The sequence below is a fragment of the Lissotriton helveticus genome, chromosome 3_1, assembly GCF_964261635.1.
Source record: "Lissotriton helveticus chromosome 3_1, aLisHel1.1, whole genome shotgun sequence".
Taxonomy (NCBI): Eukaryota; Metazoa; Chordata; class Amphibia; order Caudata; family Salamandridae; genus Lissotriton; species Lissotriton helveticus.
Genome location: NC_136061.1, coordinates 1520112852 through 1520133007, shown reverse-complemented (window position 1 = coordinate 1520133007; position 20156 = coordinate 1520112852).

The window sequence follows — 20156 nt, the reverse complement described above, 5'->3', positions numbered from 1 at the left end:
ATGCAAATCAGTCTGACCCTGTGCCTTATGGGAACAGTCCAGCCCAAACTGCCAAGCCATGTCTTCCCTGGACCGGAAACAAGCATCCTGGGACCGGTTTCGGATTCATAATCCTCATCAGCGAGGCTATCTTGAATCCCGTGGCCAAGTGAACAAGGGACTCACGTCTGAGTATACCCTGCCACACTTAGGGCGAACAAAGCGACACAAAAGGGGATGATGGACGGAGCGTTTGAACAAATCAAACACTCACCCCCAGTCAACTGATCTGGGTTTAATCCATCACCATTCTTTAGTTCACTCAGCCACCCCAGTTCAGACATGGCTATATGCAAATCAGTCTGACCCTGTGCCTTATGGGAACAGTCCAGCCCGAACTGCCAAGCCATGTCTTCCCTGGACCGGAAACAAGCGTCCTAGGACCGGTTTCGGATTCAGAATCCTCATCAGCCAGGCTATCTTGAATCCAGTGGCCAAGTGAACAAGGGACTAACGTCTGAGAATACCCTGCCACACTTAGGGCGAACAAAGCGACACAAAAGGGGATGATGGACGGAGCGTTTGAACAAATCAAACACTCACCCCCAGTCAACTGATCTGGGTTTAATCCATCACCATTCTTTAGTTCACTCAGCCACCCCAGTTCAGACATGGCTATATGCAAATCAGTCTGACCCTGTGCCTTATGGGAACAGTCCAGCCCGAACTGCCAAGCCATGTCTTCCCTGGACCAGAAACAAGCATCCTGGGACCGATTTCGGATTCATAATCCTCATCAGCCAGGCTATCTTGAATCCAGTGGCCAAGTGAACAAGGGACTCACGTCTGAGTATACCCTGCCACACTTAAGGCGAACAAAGCGACACAAAAGGGGATGATGGACGGAGCGTTTGAACAAATCAAACCCTCACCCCCAGTCAACTGATCTGGGTTTAATCCATCACCATTCTTTAGTTCACTCAGCCACCCCAGTTCAGACATGGCTATATGCAAATCAGTCTGACCCTGTGCCTTATGGGAACAGTCCAGCCCGAACTGCCAAGCCATGTCTTCCCTGGACCGGAAAAGGCATCCTGGGACCGGTTTCGGATTCATAATCCTCATCAGCCAGGCTATCTTGAATCCAGTGGCCAAGTTAACAAGGGACTCACGTCTGAGTATACCCTGCCACACTTAGGGCGAACAAAGCGACACAAAAGGGGATGATGGACGGAGCGTTTGAACAAATCAAACACTCACCCCCAGTCAACTGATCTGGGTTTAATCCATCACCATTCTTTAGTTCACTCAGCCACCCCAGTTCAGACATGGCTATATGCAAATCAGTCTGACCCTGTGCCTTATGGGAACAGTCCAGCCCGAACTGCCAAGCCATGTCTTCCCTGGACCGGAAACAAGCATCCTGGGACCGGTTTCGGATTCATAATCCTCATCAGCCAGGCTATCTTGAATCCAGTGGCCAAGTGAACAAGGGACTCACGTCTGAGTAAACCCTGCCACACTTAGGGCGAACAAAGCGACACAAAAGGGGATGATGGACGGAGCGTTTGAACAAATCAAACACTCACCCCCAGTCAACTGATCTGGGTTTAATCCATCACCATTCTTTAGTTCACTCAGCCACCCCAGTTGAGACATGGCTATATGCAAATCAGTCTGACCCTGTGCCTTATAGGAACAGTCCAGCCCGAACTGCCAATCCATGTCTTCCCTGGACCGGATACAAGCATCCTGGGACTGGTTTCGGATTCATAATCCTCATCAGCCAGGCTATCTTGAATCCAGTGGCCAAGTGAACAAGGGACTCACGTCTGAGTATACTCTGCCACACTTAGGGCGAACAAAGCGACACAAAAGGGAATGATGGACGGAGCGTTTGAACAAATCAAACACTCACCCCCAGTCGACTGATCTGGGTTTAATCCATCACCATTCTTTTGTTCACTCAGCCACCCCAGTTCAGACATGGCTATATGCAAATCAGTCTGACCCTGTGCCTTATGGGAACAGTCCAGCCCGAACTGCCAAGCCATGTCTTCCCTGGACCGGAAACAAGCATCCTGCGACCGGTTTCGGATTCATAATCCTCATCAGCCAGGCTATCTTGAATCCAGTGGCCAAGTGAACAAGGGACTCACGTCTGAGTATACCCTGCCACACTTAGGGCGAACAAAGCGACACAAAAGGGGATGATGGACGGAGCGTTTGAACAAATCAAACACTCACCCCCAGTCAACTGATCTGGGTTTAATCCATCACCATTCTTTGGTTCACTCAGCCACCCCAGTTCAGACATGGCTATATGCAAATCAGTCTGACCCTGTGCCTTATGGGAACAGTCCAGCCCGAACTGCCAAGCCATGTCTTCCCTGGACCGCAAACAAGCATCCTGGGACCGGTTTCGGGTTCATAATCCTCATCAGCCAGGCTATCTTGAATCCAGTGGCCAAGTGAACAAGGGACTCACGTCTGAGTATACCCTGCCACACTTAGGGCGAACAAAGCGACACAAAAGGGGAAGATGGACGGAGCGTTTGAACATATCAAACACTCACCCCCAGTCAACTGATCTGGGTTTAATCCATCACCATTCTTTAGTTCACTCAGCCACCCCAGTTCAGACATGGCTATATGCAAATCAGTCTGACCCTGTGCCTTATGGGAACAGTCCAGCCCGAAATGCCAAGCCATGTCTTCCCTGGACCGGAAACAAGCATCCTGGGACCAGTTTCGGATTCATAATCCTCATCAGCCAGGCTATCTTGAATCCAGTGGCCAAGTGAACAAGGGACTCACGTCTGAGAATACCCTGCCACACTTAGGGCGAACAAAGCGACACAAAAGGGGATGATGGACGGAGCGTTTGAACAAATCAAACACTCACCCCCAGTCAACTGATCTGGGTTTAATCCATCACCATTCTTTAGTTCACTCAGCCACCCCAGTTCAGACATGGCTATATGCAAATCAGTCTGACCCTGTGCCTTATGGGAACAGTCCAGCCCGAACTGCCAAGCCATGTCTTCCCTGGACCGAAAACAAGCATCCTGGGGCCGGTTTCGGATTCATAATCCTCATCAGCCAGGCTATCTTGAATCCAGTGGCCAAGTGAACAAGGGACTCACGTCTGAGTATACCCTGCCACACTTAGGGCGAACAAAGCGACACAAAAGGGGATGATGGACGGAGCGTTTGAACAAATCAAACACTCACCCCCAGTCAACTGATCTGGGTTTAATCCATCACCATTCTTTAGTTCACTCAGCTACCCCAGTTCAGACATGGCAAAATGCAAATCAGTCTGACCCTGTGCCTTATGGGAACAGTCCAGCCCGAACTGCCAAGCCATGTCACCCCCTGGACCGGAAACAAGCATCCTGGGACCGGTTTCGGATTCATAATCCTCATCAGCCAGGCTATCTTGAATCCAGTGGCCAAGTGAACAAGGGACTCACGTCTGAGTATACCCTGCCACACTTAGGGCGAACAAAGCGACACAAAAGGGGATGATGGACGGAGCGTTTGAACAAATCAAACACTCACCCCCAGTCAACTGATCTGGGTTTAATCCATCACCATTCTTTAGTTCACTCAGCCACCCCAGTTCAGACATGGCTATATGCAAATCAGTCTGACCCTGTGCCTTATGGGAACAGTCCAGCCCGAACTGCCAAGCCATGTCTTCCCTGGACCGGAAACAAGCATCCTGGGACCGGTTTCGGATTCATAATCCTCATCAGCCAGGCTATCTTGAATCCAGTGGCCAAGTGAACAAGGGACTCACGTCTGAGTAAACCCTGCCACACTTAGGGCGAACAAAGCGACACAAAAGGGGATGATGGACGGAGCGTTTGAACAAATCAAACACTCACCCCCAGTCAACTGATCTGGGTTTAATCCATCACCATTCTTTAGTTCACTCAGCCACCCCAGTTCAGACATGGCTATATGCAAATCAGTCTGACCCTGTGCCTTATGAAAACAGTCCAGCCCGAACTGCCAAGCCATATCTTCCCTGGACCGGAAACAAGCATCCTGGGACCGGTTTCGGATTCATAATCCTCATCAGCCAGGCTATCTTGAATCCAGTGGCCAAGTGAACAAGGGACTCACGTCTGAGTATACCCTGCCACACTTAGGCCGAACAAAGCGACACAAAAGGGGATGATGGACGGAGCGTTTGAACAAATCAAACACTCACCCCCAGTCAACTGATCTGGGTTTAATCCATCACCATTCTTTAGTTCACTCAGCCACCCCAGTTCAGACATGGCTAAATGCAAATCAGTCTGACCCTGTGCCTTATGGGAACAGTCCAGCCCGAACTGCCAAGCCATGTCACCCCCTGGACCGGAAACAAGCATCCTGGGACCAGTTTCGGATTCATAATCCTCAGCAGCCAGGCTATCTTGAATCCAGTGGCCAAGTGAACAAGGGACTCACGTCTGAGTATACCCTGCCACACTTAGGGCGAACAAAGCGACACAAAAGGGGATGATGGACGGAGCGTTTGAACAAATCAAACACTCACCCCCAGTCAACTGATCTGGGTTTAATCCATCACCATTCTTTAGTTCACTCAGCCACCCCAGTTCAGACATGGCTATATGCAAATCAGTCTGACCCTGTGCCTTATGGGAACAGTCCAGCCCGAACTGCCAAGCCATGTCTTCCCTGGACCGGAAACAAGCATCTTGGGACCGGTTTCGGATTCATAATCCTCATCAGCCAGGCTATCTTGAATCCAGTGGCCAAGTGAACAAGGGACTCACGTCTGAGTATACCCTGCCACACTTAGGGCGAACAAAGCGACACAAAAGGGGATAATGGACGGAGCGTTTGAACAAATCAAACACTCACCCCCAGTCAACTGATCTGGGTTTAATCCATCACCATTCTTTAGTTCACTCAGCCACCCCAGTTCAGACATGGCTATATGCAAATCAGTCTGACCCTGTGCCTTATGGGAACAGTCCAGCCCGAACTGCCAAGCCATGTCTTCCCTGGACCGGAAACAAGCATCCTGGGACCGGTTTCAGATTCATAATCCTCATCAGCCAGGCTATCTTGAATCCAGCGGCCAAGTGAACAAGGGACTCACGTCTGAGTATACCCTGCCACACTTAGGGCGAACAAAGCGACACAAAAGGGGATGATGGACGGAGCGTTTGAACAAATCAAACACTCACCCCCAGTCAACTGATCTGGGTTTAATCCATCACCATTCTTTAGTTCACTCAGCCACCCCAGTTCAGACATGGCTATATGCAAATCAGTCTGACCCTGTGCCTTATGGGAACAGTCCAGCCCGAACTGCCAAGCCATGTCTTCCCTGGACCGGAAACAAGCATCCTGGGACCGGTTTCGGATTCATAATCCTCATCAGCCAGGCTATCTTGAATCCAGTGGCCAAGTGAACAAGGGACACACGTCTGAGTATACCCTGCCACACTTAGGGCGAACAAAGCGACACAAAAGGGGATGATGGATGGAGCATTTGAACAAATCAAACACTCATCCCCCAGTCAACTGATCTGGGTTTAATCCATCACCATTCTTTAGTTCACTCAGCCACCCCAGTTCAGACATGGCTATATGCAAATCAGTCTGACCCTGTGCCTTATGGGAACAGTCCAGCTCGAACTGCCAAGCCATGTCTTCCCTGGACCGGACACAAGCATCCTGGGACTGGTTTCGGATACATAATCCTCATCAGCCAGGCTATCTTGAATCCAGTGGCCAAGTGAACAAGGGACTCACGTCTGAGTATACCCTGCCACACTTAGGGCGAACAAAGCGACACAAAAGGGGATGATGGACGGAGCGTTTGAACAAATCAAACACTCACCCCCAGTCAACTGATCTGGGTTTAATCCATCACCATTCTTTAGTTCACTCAGCCACCCCAGTTCAGACATGGCTAAATGCAAATCAGTCTGACCCTGTGCCTTATGGGAACAGTCCAGCCCGAACTGCCAAGCCATGTCACCCCCTGGACCGGAAACAAGCATCCTGGGACCGGTTTCGGATTCATAATCCTCATCAGCCAGGCTATCTTGAATCCAGTGGCCAAGTGAACAAGGGACTCACGTCTGAGTATACCCTGCCACACTTAGGGCGAACAAAGCGACACAAAAGGGGATGATGGACGGAGCGTTTGAACAAATCAAACACTCACCCCCAGTCAACTGATCTGGGTTTAATCCATCACCATTCTTTAGTTCACTCAGCCACCCCAGTTCAGACATGGCTATATGCAAATCAGTCTGACCCTGTGCCTTATGGGAACAGTCCAGCCCGAACTGCCAAGCCATGTCTTCCCTGGACCGGAAACAAGCATCTTGGGACCGGTTTCGGATTCATAATCCTCATCAGCCAGGCTATCTTGAATCCAGTGGCCAAGTGAACAAGGGACTCACGTCTGAGTATACCCTGCCACACTTAGGGCGAACAAAGCGACACAAAAGGGGATAATGGACGGAGCGTTTGAACAAATCAAACACTCACCCCCAGTCAACTGATCTGGGTTTAATCCATCACCATTCTTTAGTTCACTCAGCCACCCCAGTTCAGACATGGCTATATGCAAATCAGTCTGACCCTGTGCCTTATGGGAACAGTCCAGCCCGAACTGCTAAGCCATGTCTTCCCTGGACCGGAAACAAGCATCCTGGGACCGGTTTCAGATTCATAATCCTCATCAGCCAGGCTATCTTGAATCCAGCGGCCAAGTGAACAAGGGACTCACGTCTGAGTATACCCTGCCACACTTAGGGCGAACAAAGCGACACAAAAGGGGATGATGGACGGAGCGTTTGAACAAATCAAACACTCACCCCCAGTCAACTGATCTGGGTTTAATCCATCACCATTCTTTAGTTCACTCAGCCACCCCAGTTCAGACATGGCTATATGCAAATCAGTCTGACCCTGTGCCTTATGGGAACAGTCCAGCCCGAACTGCCAAGCCATGTCTTCCCTGGACCGGAAACAAGCATCCTGGGACCGGTTTCGGATTCATAATCCTCATCAGCCAGGCTATCTTGAATCCAGTGGCCAAGTGAACAAGGGACTCACGTCTGAGTATACCCTGCCACACTTAGGGCGAACAAAGCGACACAAAAGGGGATGATGGATGGAGCATTTGAACAAATCAAACACTCATCCCCCAGTCAACTGATCTGGGTTTAATCCATCACCATTCTTTAGTTCACTCAGCCACCCCAGTTCAGACATGGCTATATGCAAATCAGTCTGACCCTGTGCCTTATGGGAACAGTCCAGCTCGAACTGCCAAGCCATGTCTTCCCTGGACCGGACACAAGCATCCTGGGACCGGTTTCGGATACATAATCCTCATCAGCCAGGCTATCTTGAATCCAGTGGCCAAGTGAACAAGGGACTCACGTCTGAGTATACCCTGCCACACTTAGGGCGAACAAAGCGACACAAAAGGGGATGATGGACGGAGCGTTTGAACAAATCAAACACTCACCCCCAGTCAACTGATCTGGGTTTAATCCATCACCATTCTTTAGTTCACTCAGCCACCCCAGTTCAGACATGGCTATATGCAAATCAGTCTGACCCTGTGCCTTATGGGAACAGTCCAGCCCGAACTGCCAAGCCATGTCTTCCCTGGACCGGAAACAAGCATTCTGGGACAGGTTTCGGATTCATAATCCTCATCAGCCAGGCTATCTTGAATCCAGTGGCCAAGTGAACAAGGGACTCACGTCTGAGTATACCCTGCCACACTTAGGGCGAACAAAGCGACACAAAAGGGGATGATGGACGGAGCGTTTGAACAAGTCAAACACTCACCCCCAGTCAACTGATCTGGGTTTAATCCATCACCATTCTTTAGTTCACTCAGCCACCCCAGTTCAGACATGGCTATATGCAAATCAGTCTGACCCTGTGCCTTATGGGAACAGTCCAGCCCGAACTGCCAAGCCATGTCTTCCCTGGACCGGAAACAAGCATCCTGGGACCGGTTTCGGATTCATAATCCTCATCAGCGAGGCTATCTTGAATCCAGTGGCCAAGTGAACAAGGGACTCACGTCTGAGAATACCCTGCCACACTTAGGGCGAACAAAGCGACACAAAAGGGGATGATGGACGGAGCGTTTGAACAAATCAAACACTCACCCCCAGTCAACTGATCTGGGTTTAATCCATCACCATTCTTTAGTTCACTCAGCCACCCCAGTTCAGACATGGCTATATGCAAATCAGTCTGACCCTGTGCCTTATGGGAACAGTCCAGCCCGAACTGCCAAGCCATGTCTTCCCTGGACCAGAAACAAGCATCCTGGGACCGATTTCGGATTCATAATCCTCATCAGCCAGGCTATCTTGAATCCAGTGGCCAAGTGAACAAGGGACTCACGTCTGAGTATACCCTGCCACACTTAGGGCGAACAAAGCGACACAAAAGGGGATGATGGACGGAGCGTTTGAACAAATCAAACCCTCACCCCCAGTCAACTGATCTGGGTTTAATCCATCACCATTCTTTTGTTCACTCAGCCACCCCAGTTCAGACATGGCTATATGCAAATCAGTCTGACCCTGTGCCTTATGGGAACAGTCCAGCCCGAACTGCCAAGCCATGTCTTCCCTGGACCGGAAAAGGCATCCTGGGACCGGTTTCGGATTCATAATCCTCATCAGCCAGGCTATCTTGAATCCAGTGGCCAAGTTAACAAGGGACTCACGTCTGAGTATACCCTGCCACACTTAGGGCGAACAAAGCGACACAAAAGGGGATGATGGACGGAGCGTTTGAACAAATCAAACACTCACCCCCAGTCAACTGATCTGGGTTTAATCCATCACCATTCTTTAGTTCACTCAGCCACCCCAGTTCAGACATGGCTATATGCAAATCAGTCTGACCCTGTGCCTTATGGGAACAGTCCAGCCCGAACTGCCAAGCCATGTCTTCCCTGGACCGGAAACAAGCATCCTGGGACCGGTTTCGGATTCATAATCCTCATCAGCCAGGCTATCTTGAATCCAGTGGCCAAGTGAACAAGGGACTCACGTCTGAGTAAACCCTGCCACACTTAGGGCGAACAAAGCGACACAAAAGGGGATGATGGACGGAGCGTTTGAACAAATCAAACACTCACCCCCAGTCAACTGATCTGGGTTTAATCCATCACCATTCTTTAGTTCACTCAGCCACCCCAGTTGAGACATGGCTATATGCAAATCAGTCTGACCCTGTGCCTTATAGGAACAGTCCAGCCCGAACTGCCAATCCATGTCTTCCCTGGACCGGATACAAGCATCCTGGGACTGGTTTCGGATTCATAATCCTCATCAGCCAGGCTATCTTGAATCCAGTGGCCAAGTGAACAAGGGACTCACGTCTGAGTATACCCTGCCACACTTAGGGCGAACAAAGCGACACAAAAGGGAATGATGGACGGAGCGTTTGAACAAATCAAACACTCACCCCCAGTCAACTGATCTGGGTTTAATTCATCACCATTCTTTTGTTCACTCAGCCACCCCAGTTCAGACATGGCTATATGCAAATCAGTCTGACCCTGTGCCTTATGGGAACAGTCCAGCCCGAACTGCCAAGCCATGTCTTCCCTGGACCGGACACTAGCATCCTGGGACCAGTTTCGGATTCATAATCCTCATCAGCCAGGCTATCTTGAATCCAGTGGCCAAGTGAACAAGGGACTCACGTCTGAGTATACCCTGCCACACTTAGGGCGAACAAAGCGACACAAAAGGGGATGATGGACGGAGCGTTTGAACAAATCAAACACTCACCCCCAGTCAACTGATCTGGGTTTAATCCATCAACATTCTTTAGTTCACTCAGCCACCCCAGTTCAGACATGGCTATATGCAAATCAGTCTGACCCTGTGTCTTATGGGAACAGTCCAGCCCGAACTGCCAAGCCATGTCTTCCCTGGACCGGAAACAAGCATCCTGGGACCGGTTTCGGATTCATAATCCTCATCAGCCAGGCTATCTTGAATCCAGTGGCCAAGTGAACAAGGGACTCACGTCTGAGTATACCCTGCCACACTTAGGGCGAACAAAGCGACACAAAAGGGGATGATGGACGGAGCGTTTGAACAAATCAAACACTCACCCCCAGTCAACTGATCTGGGTTTAATCCATCAACATTCTTTAGTTCACTCAGCCACCCCAGTTCAGACATGGCTATATGCAAATCAGTCTGACCCTGTGTCTTATGGGAACAGTCCAGCCCGAACTGCCAAGCCATGTCTTCCCTGGACCGGAAACAAGCATCCTGGGACCGGTTTTGGATTCATAATCCTCATCAGCCAGGCTATCTTGAATCCAGTGGCCAAGTGAACAAGGGACTCACGTCTGAGTATACCCTGCCACACTTAGGGCGAACAAAGCGACACAAAAGGGGATGATGGACGGAGCGTTTGAACAAATCAAACACTCACCCCCAGTCAACTGATCTGGGTTTAATCCATCACCATTCTTTAGTTCACTCAGCCACCCCAGTTCAGACATGGCTATATGCAAATCAGTCTGACCCTGTGCCTTATGGGAACAGTCCAGCCCGAACTGCCAAGCCATATCTTCCCTGGACCGGAAACAAGCATCCTGGGACCGGTTTCGGATTCATAATCCTCATCAGCCAGGCTATCTTGAATCCAGTGGCCAAGTGAACAAGGGACTCACGTCTGAGAATACCCTGCCACACTTAGGGCGAACAAAGCGACACAAAAGGGGATGATGGACGGAGCGTTTGAACAAATCAAACACTCACCCCCAGTCAACTGATCTGGGTTTAATCCATCACCATTCTTTAGTTCACTCAGCCACCCCAGTTCAGACATGGCTATATGCAAATCAGTCTGACCCTGTGCCTTATGGGAACAGTCCAGCCCGAACTGCCAAGCCATGTCTTCCCTGGACCGAAAACAAGCATCCTGGGGCCGGTTTCGGATTCATAATCCTCATCAGCCAGGCTATCTTGAATCCAGTGGCCAAGTGAACAAGGGACTCACGTCTGAGTATACCCTGCCACACTTAGGGCGAACAAAGCGACACAAAAGGGGATGATGGACGGAGCGTTTGAACAAATCAAACACTCACCCCCAGTCAACTGATCTGGGTTTATTCCATCACCATTCTTCAGTTCACTCAGCCACCCCAGTTCAGACATGGCTATATGCAAATCAGTCTGACCCTGTGCCTTATGGGAACAGTCCAGCCCGAAATGCCAAGCCATGTCTTCCCCGGACATGAAACAAGCATCCTGGGACCAGTTTCGGATTCATAATCCTCATCAGCCAGGCTATCTTGAATCCAGTGGCCAAGTGAACAAGGGACTCACGTCTGAGTATACCCTGCCACACTTAGGGCGAACAAAGCGACACAAAAGGGGATGATGGACGGAGCGTTTGAACAAATCAAACACTCACCCCCAGTCAACTGATCTGGGTTTAATCCATCACCATTCTTTAGTTCACTCAGCCACCCCAGTTCAGACATGGCTAAATGCAAATCAGTCTGACCCTGTGCCTTATGGGAACAGTCCAGCCCGAACTGCCAAGCCATGTCACCCCCTGGACCGGAAACAAGCATCCTGGGACCGGTTTCGGATTCATAATCCTCATCAGCCAGGCTATCTTGAATCCAGTGGCCAAGTGAACAAGGGACTCACGTCTGAGAATACCCTGCCACACTTAGGGCGAACAAAGCGACACAAAAGGGGATGATGGACGGAGCGTTTGAACAAATCAAACACTCACCCCCAGTCAACTGATCTGGGTTTAATCCATCACCATTCTTTAGTTCACTCAGCCACCCCAGTTCAGACATGGCTATATGCAAATCAGTCTGACCCTGTGCCTTATGGGAACAGTCCAGCCCGAACTGCCAAGCCATGTCTTCCCTGGACCGAAAACAAGCATCCTGGGGCCGGTTTCGGATTCATAATCCTCATCAGCCAGGCTATCTTGAATCCAGTGGCCAAGTGAACAAGGGACTCACGTCTGAGTATACCCTGCCACACTTAGGGCGAACAAAGCGACACAAAAGGGGATGATGGACGGAGCGTTTGAACAAATCAAACACTCACCCCCAGTCAACTGATCTGGGTTTAATCCATCACCATTCTTTAGTTCACTCAGCTACCCCAGTTCAGACATGGCTAAATGCAAATCAGTCTGACCCTGTGCCTTATGGGAACAGTCCAGCCCGAACTGCCAAGCCATGTCACCCCCTGGACCGGAAACAAGCACCCTGGGACCGGTTTCGGATTCATAATCCTCATCAGCCAGGCTATCTTGAATCCAGTGGCCAAGTGAACAAGGGACTCACGTCTGAGTATACCCTGCCACACTTAGGGCGAACAAAGCGACACAAAAGGGGATGATGGACGGAGCATTTGAACAAATCAAACACTCACCCCCAGTCAACTGATCTGGGTTTAATCCATCACCATTCTTTAGTTCACTCAGCCACCCCAGTTCAGACATGGCTATATGCAAATCAGTCTGACCCTGTGCCTTATGGGAACAGTCCAGCCCGAACTGCAAAGCCATGTCTTCCCTGGACCGGAAACAAGCATCCTGGGACCGGTTTCGGATTCATAATCCTCATCAGCCAGGCTATCTTGAATCCAGTGGCCAAGTGAACAAGGGACTCACGTCTGAGTAAACCCTGCCACACTTAGGGCGAACAAAGCGACACAAAAGGGGATGATGGACGGAGCGTTTGAACAAATCAAACACTCACCCCCAGTCAACTGATCTGGGTTTAATCCATCACCATTCTTTAGTTCACTCAGCCACCCCAGTTCAGACATGGCTATATGCAAATCAGTCTGACCCTGTGCCTTATGGGAACAGTCCAGCCCGAACTGCCAAGCCATATCTTCCCTGGACCGGAAACAAGCATCCTGGACCGGTTTCGGATTCATAATCCTCATCAGCCAGGCTATCTTGAATCCAGTGGCCAAGTGAACAAGGGACTCACGTCTGAGTATACCCTGCCACACTTAGGGCGAACAAAGCGACACAAAAGGGGATGATGGACGGAGCGTTTGAACAAATCAAACACTCACCCCCAGTCAACTGATCTGGGTTTAATCCATCACCATTCTTTAGTTCACTCAGCCACCCCAGTTCAGACATGGCTAAATGCAAATCAGTCTGACCCTGTGCCTTATGGGAACAGTCCAGCCCGAACTGCCAAGACATGTCACCCCCTGGACCGGAAACAAGCATCCTGGGACCGGTTTCGGATTCATAATCCTCATCAGCCAGGCTATCTTGAATCCAGTGGCCAAGTGAACAAGGGACTCACGTCTGAGTATACCCTGCCACACTTAGGGCGAACAAAGCGACACAAAAGGGGATGATGGACGGAGCGTTTGAACAAATCAAACACTCACCCCCAGTCAACTGATCTGGGTTTAATCCATCACCATTCTTTAGTTCACTCAGCTACCCCAGTTCAGACATGGCTAAATGCAAATCAGTCTGACCCTGTGCCTTATGGGAACAGTCCAGCCCGAACTGCCAAGCCATGTCACCCCCTGGACCGGAAACAAGCATCCCGGGACCGGTTTCGGATTCATAATCCTCATCAGCCAGGCTATCTTGAATCCAGTGGCCAAGTGAACAAGGGACTCACGTCTGAGTATACCCTGCCACACTTAGGGCGAACAAAGCGACACAAAAGGGGATGATGGACGGAGCGTTTGAACAAATCAAACACTCACCCCCAGTCAACTGATCTGGGTTTAATCCATCACCATTCTTTAGTTCACTCAGCCACCCCAGTTCAGAAATGGCTATATGCAAATCAGTCTGACCCTGTGCCTTATGGGAACAGTCCAGCCCGAACTGCCAAGCCATGTCTTCCCTGGACCGGAAACAAGCATTCTGGGACAGGTTTCGGATTCATAATCCTCATCAGCCAGGCTATCTTGAATCCAGTGGCCAAGTGAACAAGCTACTCACGTCTGAGTATACCCTGCCACACTTAGGGCGAACAAAGCGACACAAAAGGGGATGATGGACGGAGCGTTTGAACAAGTCAAACACTCACCCCCAGTCAACTGATCTGGGTTTAATCCATCACCATTCTTTAGTTCACTCAGCCACCCCAGTTCAGACATGGCTATATGCAAATCAGTCTGACCCTGTGCCTTATGGGAACAGTCCAGCCCGAACTGCCAAGCCATGTCTTCCCTGGACCGGAAACAAGCATCCTGGGACCGGTTTCGGATTCATAATCCTCATCAGCGAGGCTATCTTGAATCCAGTGGCCAAGTGAACAAGGGACTCACGTCTGAGTATACCCTGCCACACTTAGGGCGAACAAAGCGACACAAAAGGGGATGATGGACGGAGCGTTTGAACAAATCAAACACTCACCCCCAGTCAACTGATCTGGGTTTAATCCATCACCATTCTTTAGTTCACTCAGCCACCCCAGTTCAGACATGGCTATATGCAAATCAGTCTGACCCTGTGCCTTATGGGAACAGTCCAGCCCGAACTGCCAAGCCATGTCTTCCCTGGACCGGAAACAAGCGTCCTAGGACCGGTTTCGGATTCAGAATCCTCATCAGCCAGGCTATCTTGAATCCAGTGGCCAAGTGAACAAGGGACTCACGTCTGAGAATACACTGCCACACTTAGGGCGAACAAAGCGACACAAAAGGGGATGATGGACGGAGCGTTTGAACAAATCAAACACTCACCCCCAGTCAACTGATCTGGGTTTAATCCATCACCATTCTTTAGTTCACTCAGCCACCCCAGTTCAGACATGGCTATATGCAAATCAGTCTGACCCTGTGCCTTATGGGAACAGTCCAGCCCGAACTGCCAAGCCATGTCTTCCCTGGACCAGAAACAAGTATCCTGGGACCGATTTCGGATTCATAATCCTCATCAGCCAGGCTATCTTGAATCCAGTGGCCAAGTGAACAAGGGACTCACGTCTGAGTATACCCTGCCACACTTAGGGCGAACAAAGCGACACAAAAGGGGATGATGGACGGAGCGTTTGAACAAATCAAACCCTCACCCCCAGTCAACTGATCTGGGTTTAATCCATCACCATTCTTTAGTTCACTCAGCCACCCCAGTTCAGACATGGCTATATGCAAATCAGTCTGACCCTGTGCCTTATGGGAACAGTCCAGCCCGAACTGCCAAGCCATGTCTTCCCTGGACCGGAAAAGGCATCCTGGGACCGGTTTCGGATTCATAATCCTCATCAGCCAGGCTATCTTGAATCCAGTGGCCAAGTTAACAAGGGACTCACGTCTGAGTATACCCTGCCACACTTAGGGCGAACAAAGCGACACAAAAGGGGATGATGGACGGAGCGTTTGAACAAATCAAACACTCACCCCCAGTCAACTGATCTGGGTTTAATCCATCACCATTCTTTAGTTCACTCAGCCACCCCAGTTCAGACATGGCTATATGCAAATCAGTCTGACCCTGTGCCTTATGGGAACAGTCCAGCCCGAACTGCCAAGCCATGTCTTCCCTGGACCGGAAACAAGCATCCTGGGACCGGTTTCGGATTCATAATCCTCATCAGCCAGGCTATCTTGAATCCAGTGGCCAAGTGAACAAGGGACTCACGTCTGAGTAAACCCTGCCACACTTAGGGCGAACAAAGCGACACAAAAGGGGATGATGGACGGAGCGTTTGAACAAATCAAACACTCACCCCCAGTCAACTGATCTGGGTTTAATCCATCACCATTCTTTAGTTCACTCAGCCACCCCAGTTGAGACATGGCTATATGCAAATCAGTCTGACCCTGTGCCTTATAGGAACAGTCCAGCCCGAACTGCCAATCCATGTCTTCCCTGGACCGGATACAAGCATCCTGGGACTGGTTTCGGATTCATAATCCTCATCAGCCAGGCTATCTTGAATCCAGTGGCCAAGTGAACAAGGGACTCACGTCTGAGTATACCCTGCCACACTTAGGGCGAACAAAGCGACACAAAAGGGAATGATGGACGGAGCGTTTGAACAAATCAAACACTCACCCCCAGTCAACTGATCTGGGTTTAATTCATCACCATTCTTTTGTTCACTCAGCCACCCCAGTTCAGACATGGCTATATGCAAATCAGTCTGACCCTGTGCCTTATGGGAACAGTCCAGCCCGAACTGCCAAGCCATGTCTTCCCTGGACCGGAAACAAGCATCCTGCGACCGGTTTCGGATTCATAATCCTCATCAGCCAGGCTATCTTGAATCCAGTGGCCAAGTGAACAAGGGACTCACGTCTGAGTATACCCTGCCACACTTAGGGCGAACAAAGCGACACAAAAGGGGATGATGGACGGAGCGTTTGAACAAATCAAACACTCACCCCCAGTCAACTGATCTGGGTTTAATCCATCACCATTCTTTAGTTCACTCAGCCACCCCAGTTCAGACATGGCTATATGCAAATCAGTCTGACCCTGTGCCTTATGGGAACAGTCCAGCCCGAACTGCCAAGCCATGTCTTCCCTGGACCGCAAACAAGCATCCTGGGACCGGTTTCGGGTTCATAATCCTCATCAGCCAGGCTATCTTGAATCCAGTGGCCAAGTGAACAAGGGACTCACGTCTGAGTATACCCTGCCACACTTAGGGCGAACAAAGCGACACAAAAGGGGATGATGGACGGAGCGTTTGAACATATCAAACACTCACCCCCAGTCAACTGACCTGGGTTTAATCCATCACCATTCTTTAGTTCACTCAGCCACCCCAGTTCAGACATGGCTATATGCAAATCAGTCTGACCCTGTGCCTTATGGGAACAGTCCAGCCCGAAATGCCAAGCCATGTCTTCCCTGGACCGGAAACAAGCATCCTGGGACCAGTTTCGGATTCATAATCCTCATCAGCCAGGCTATCTTGAATCCAGTGGCCAAGTGAACAAGGGACTCACGTCTGAGTATACCCTGCCACACTTAGGGCGAACAAAGCGACACAAAAGGGGATGATGGACGGAGCGTTTGAACAAATCAAACACTCACCCCCAGTCAACTGATCTGGGTTTAATCCATCACCATTCTTTAGTTCACTCAGCCACCCCAGTTCAGACATGGCTATATGCAAATCAGTCTGACCCTGTGTCTTATGGGAACAGTCCAGCCCGAACTGCCAAGCCATGTCTTCCCTGGACCGGAAACAAGCATCCTGGGACCGGTTTCGGATTCATAATCCTCATCAGCCAGGCTATCTTGAATCCAGTGGCCAAGTGAACAAGGGACTCACGTCTGAGTATACCCTGCCACACTTAGGGCGAACAAAGCGACACAAAAGGGGATGATGGACGGAGCGTTTGAACAAATCAAACACTCACCCCCAGTCAACTGATCTGGGTTTAATCCATCAACATTCTTTAGTTCACTCAGCCACCCCAGTTCAGACATGGCTATATGCAAATCAGTCTGACCCTGTGTCTTATGGGAACAGTCCAGCCCGAACTGCCAAGCCATGTCTTCCCTGGACCGGAAACAAGCATCCTGGGACCGGTTTCGGATTCATAATCCTCATCAGCCAGGCTATCTTGAATCCAGTGGCCAAGTGAACAAGGGACTCACGTCTGAGTATACCCTGCCACACTTAGGGCGAACAAAGCGACACAAAAGGGGATGATGGACGGAGCGTTTGAACAAATCAAACACTCACCCCCAGTCAACTGATCTGGGTTTAATCCATCACCATTCTTTAGTTCACTCAGCCACCCCAGTTCAGACATGGCTATATGCAAATCAGTCTGACCCTGTGCCTTATGGGAACAGTCCAGCCCGAACTGCCAAGCCATATCTTCCCTGGACCGGAAACAAGCATCCTGGGACCGGTTTCGGATTCATAATCCTCATCAGCCAGGCTATCTTGAATCCAGTGGCCAAGTGAACAAGGGACTCACGTCTGAGAATACCCTGCCACACTTAGGGCGAACAAAGCGACACAAAAGGGGATGATGGACGGAGCGTTTGAACAAATCAAACACTCACCCCCAGTCAACTGATCTGGGTTTAATCCATCACCATTCTTCAGTTCACTCAGCCACCCCAGTTCAGACATGGCTATATGCAAATCAGTCTGACGCTGTGCCTTATGGGAACAGTCCAGCCCGAACTGCCAAGCCATGTCTTCCCTGGACCGAAAACAAGCATCCTGGGGCCGGTTTCGGATTCATAATCCTCATCAGCCAGGCTATCTTGAATCCAGTGGCCAAGTGAACAAGGGACTCACGTCTGAGTATACCCTGCCACACTTAGGGCGAACAAAGCGACACAAAAGGGGATGATGGACGGAGCGGTTGAACAAATCAAACACTCACCCCCAGTCAACTGATCTGGGTTTATTCCATCACCATTCTTTAGTTCACTCAGCCACCCCAGTTCAGACATGGCTATATGCAAATCAGTCTGACCCTGTGCCTTATGGGAACAGTCCAGCCCGAAATGCCAAGCCATGTCTTCCCCGGACCTGAAACAAGCATCCTGGGACCAGTTTCGGATTCATAATCCTCATCAGCCAGGCTATCTTGAATCCAGTGGCCAAGTGAACAAGGGACTCACGTCTGAGTATACCCTGCCACACTTAGGGCGAACAAAGCGACACAAAAGGGGATGATGGACGGAGCGTTTGAACAAATCAAACACTCACCCCCAGTCAACTGATCTGGGTTTAATCCAACACCATTCTTTAGTTCACTCAGCCACCCCAGTTCAGACATGGCTAAATGCAAATCAGTCTGACCCTGTGCCTTATGGGAACAGTCCAGCCCGAACTGCCAAGCCATGTCACCCCCTGGACCGGAAACAAGCATCCTGGGACCGGTTTCGGATTCATAATCCTCATCAGCCAGGCTATCTTGAATCCAGTGGCCAAGTGAACAAGGGACTCACGTCTGAGAATACCCTGCCACACTTAGTGCGAACAAAGCGACACAAAAGGGGATGATGGACGGAGCGTTTGAACAAATCAAACACTCACCCCCAGTCAACTGATCTGGGTTTAATCCATCACCATTCTTTAGTTCACTCAGCCACCCCAGTTCAGACATGGCTATATGCAAATCAGTCTGACCCTGTGCCTTATGGGAACAGTCCAGCCCGAACTGCCAAGCCATGTCTTCCCTGGACCGAAAACAAGCATCCTGGGGCCGGTTTCGGATTCATAATCCTCATCAGCCAGGCTATCTTGAATCCAGTGGCCAAGTGAACAAGGGACTCACGTCTGAGTATACCCTGCCACACTTAGGGCGAACAAAGCGACACAAAAGGGGATGATGGACGGAGCGTTTGAACAAATCAAACACTCACCCCCAGTCAACTGATCTGGGTTTAATCCATCACCATTCTTTAGTTCACTCAGCTACCCCAGTTCAGACATGGCTAAATGCAAATCAGTCTGACCCTGTGCCTTATGGGAACAGTCCAGCCCGAACTGCCAAGCCATGTCACCCCCTGGACCGGAAACAAGCACCCTGGGACCGGTTTCGGATTCATAATCCTCATCAGCCAGGCTATCTTGAATCCAGTGGCCAAGTGAACAAGGGACTCACGTCTGAGTATACCCTGCCACACTTAGGGCGAACAAAGCGACACAAAAGGGGATGATGGACGGAGCGTTTGAACAAATCAAACACTCACCCCCAGTCAACTGATCTGGGTTTAATCCATCACCATTCTTTAGTTCACTCAGCCACCCCAGTTCAGACATGGCTATATGCAAATCAGTCTGACCCTGTGCCTTATGGGAACAGTCCAGCCCGAACTGCCAAGCCATGTCTTCCCTGGACCGGAAACAAGCATCCTGGGACCGGTTTCGGATTCATAATCCTCATCAGCCAGGCTATCTTGAATCCAGTGGCCAAGTGAACAAGGGACTCACGTCTGAGTAAACCCTGCCACACTTAGGGCGAACAAAGCGACACAAAAGGGGATGATGGACGGAGCGTTTGAACAAATCAAACACTCACCCCCAGTCAACTGATCTGGGTTTAATCCATCACCATTCTTTAGTTCACTCAGCCACCCCAGTTCAGACATGGCTATATGCAAATCAGTCTGACCCTGTGCCTTATGGGAACAGTCCAGCCCGAACTGCCAAGCCATATCTTCCCTGGACCGGAAAC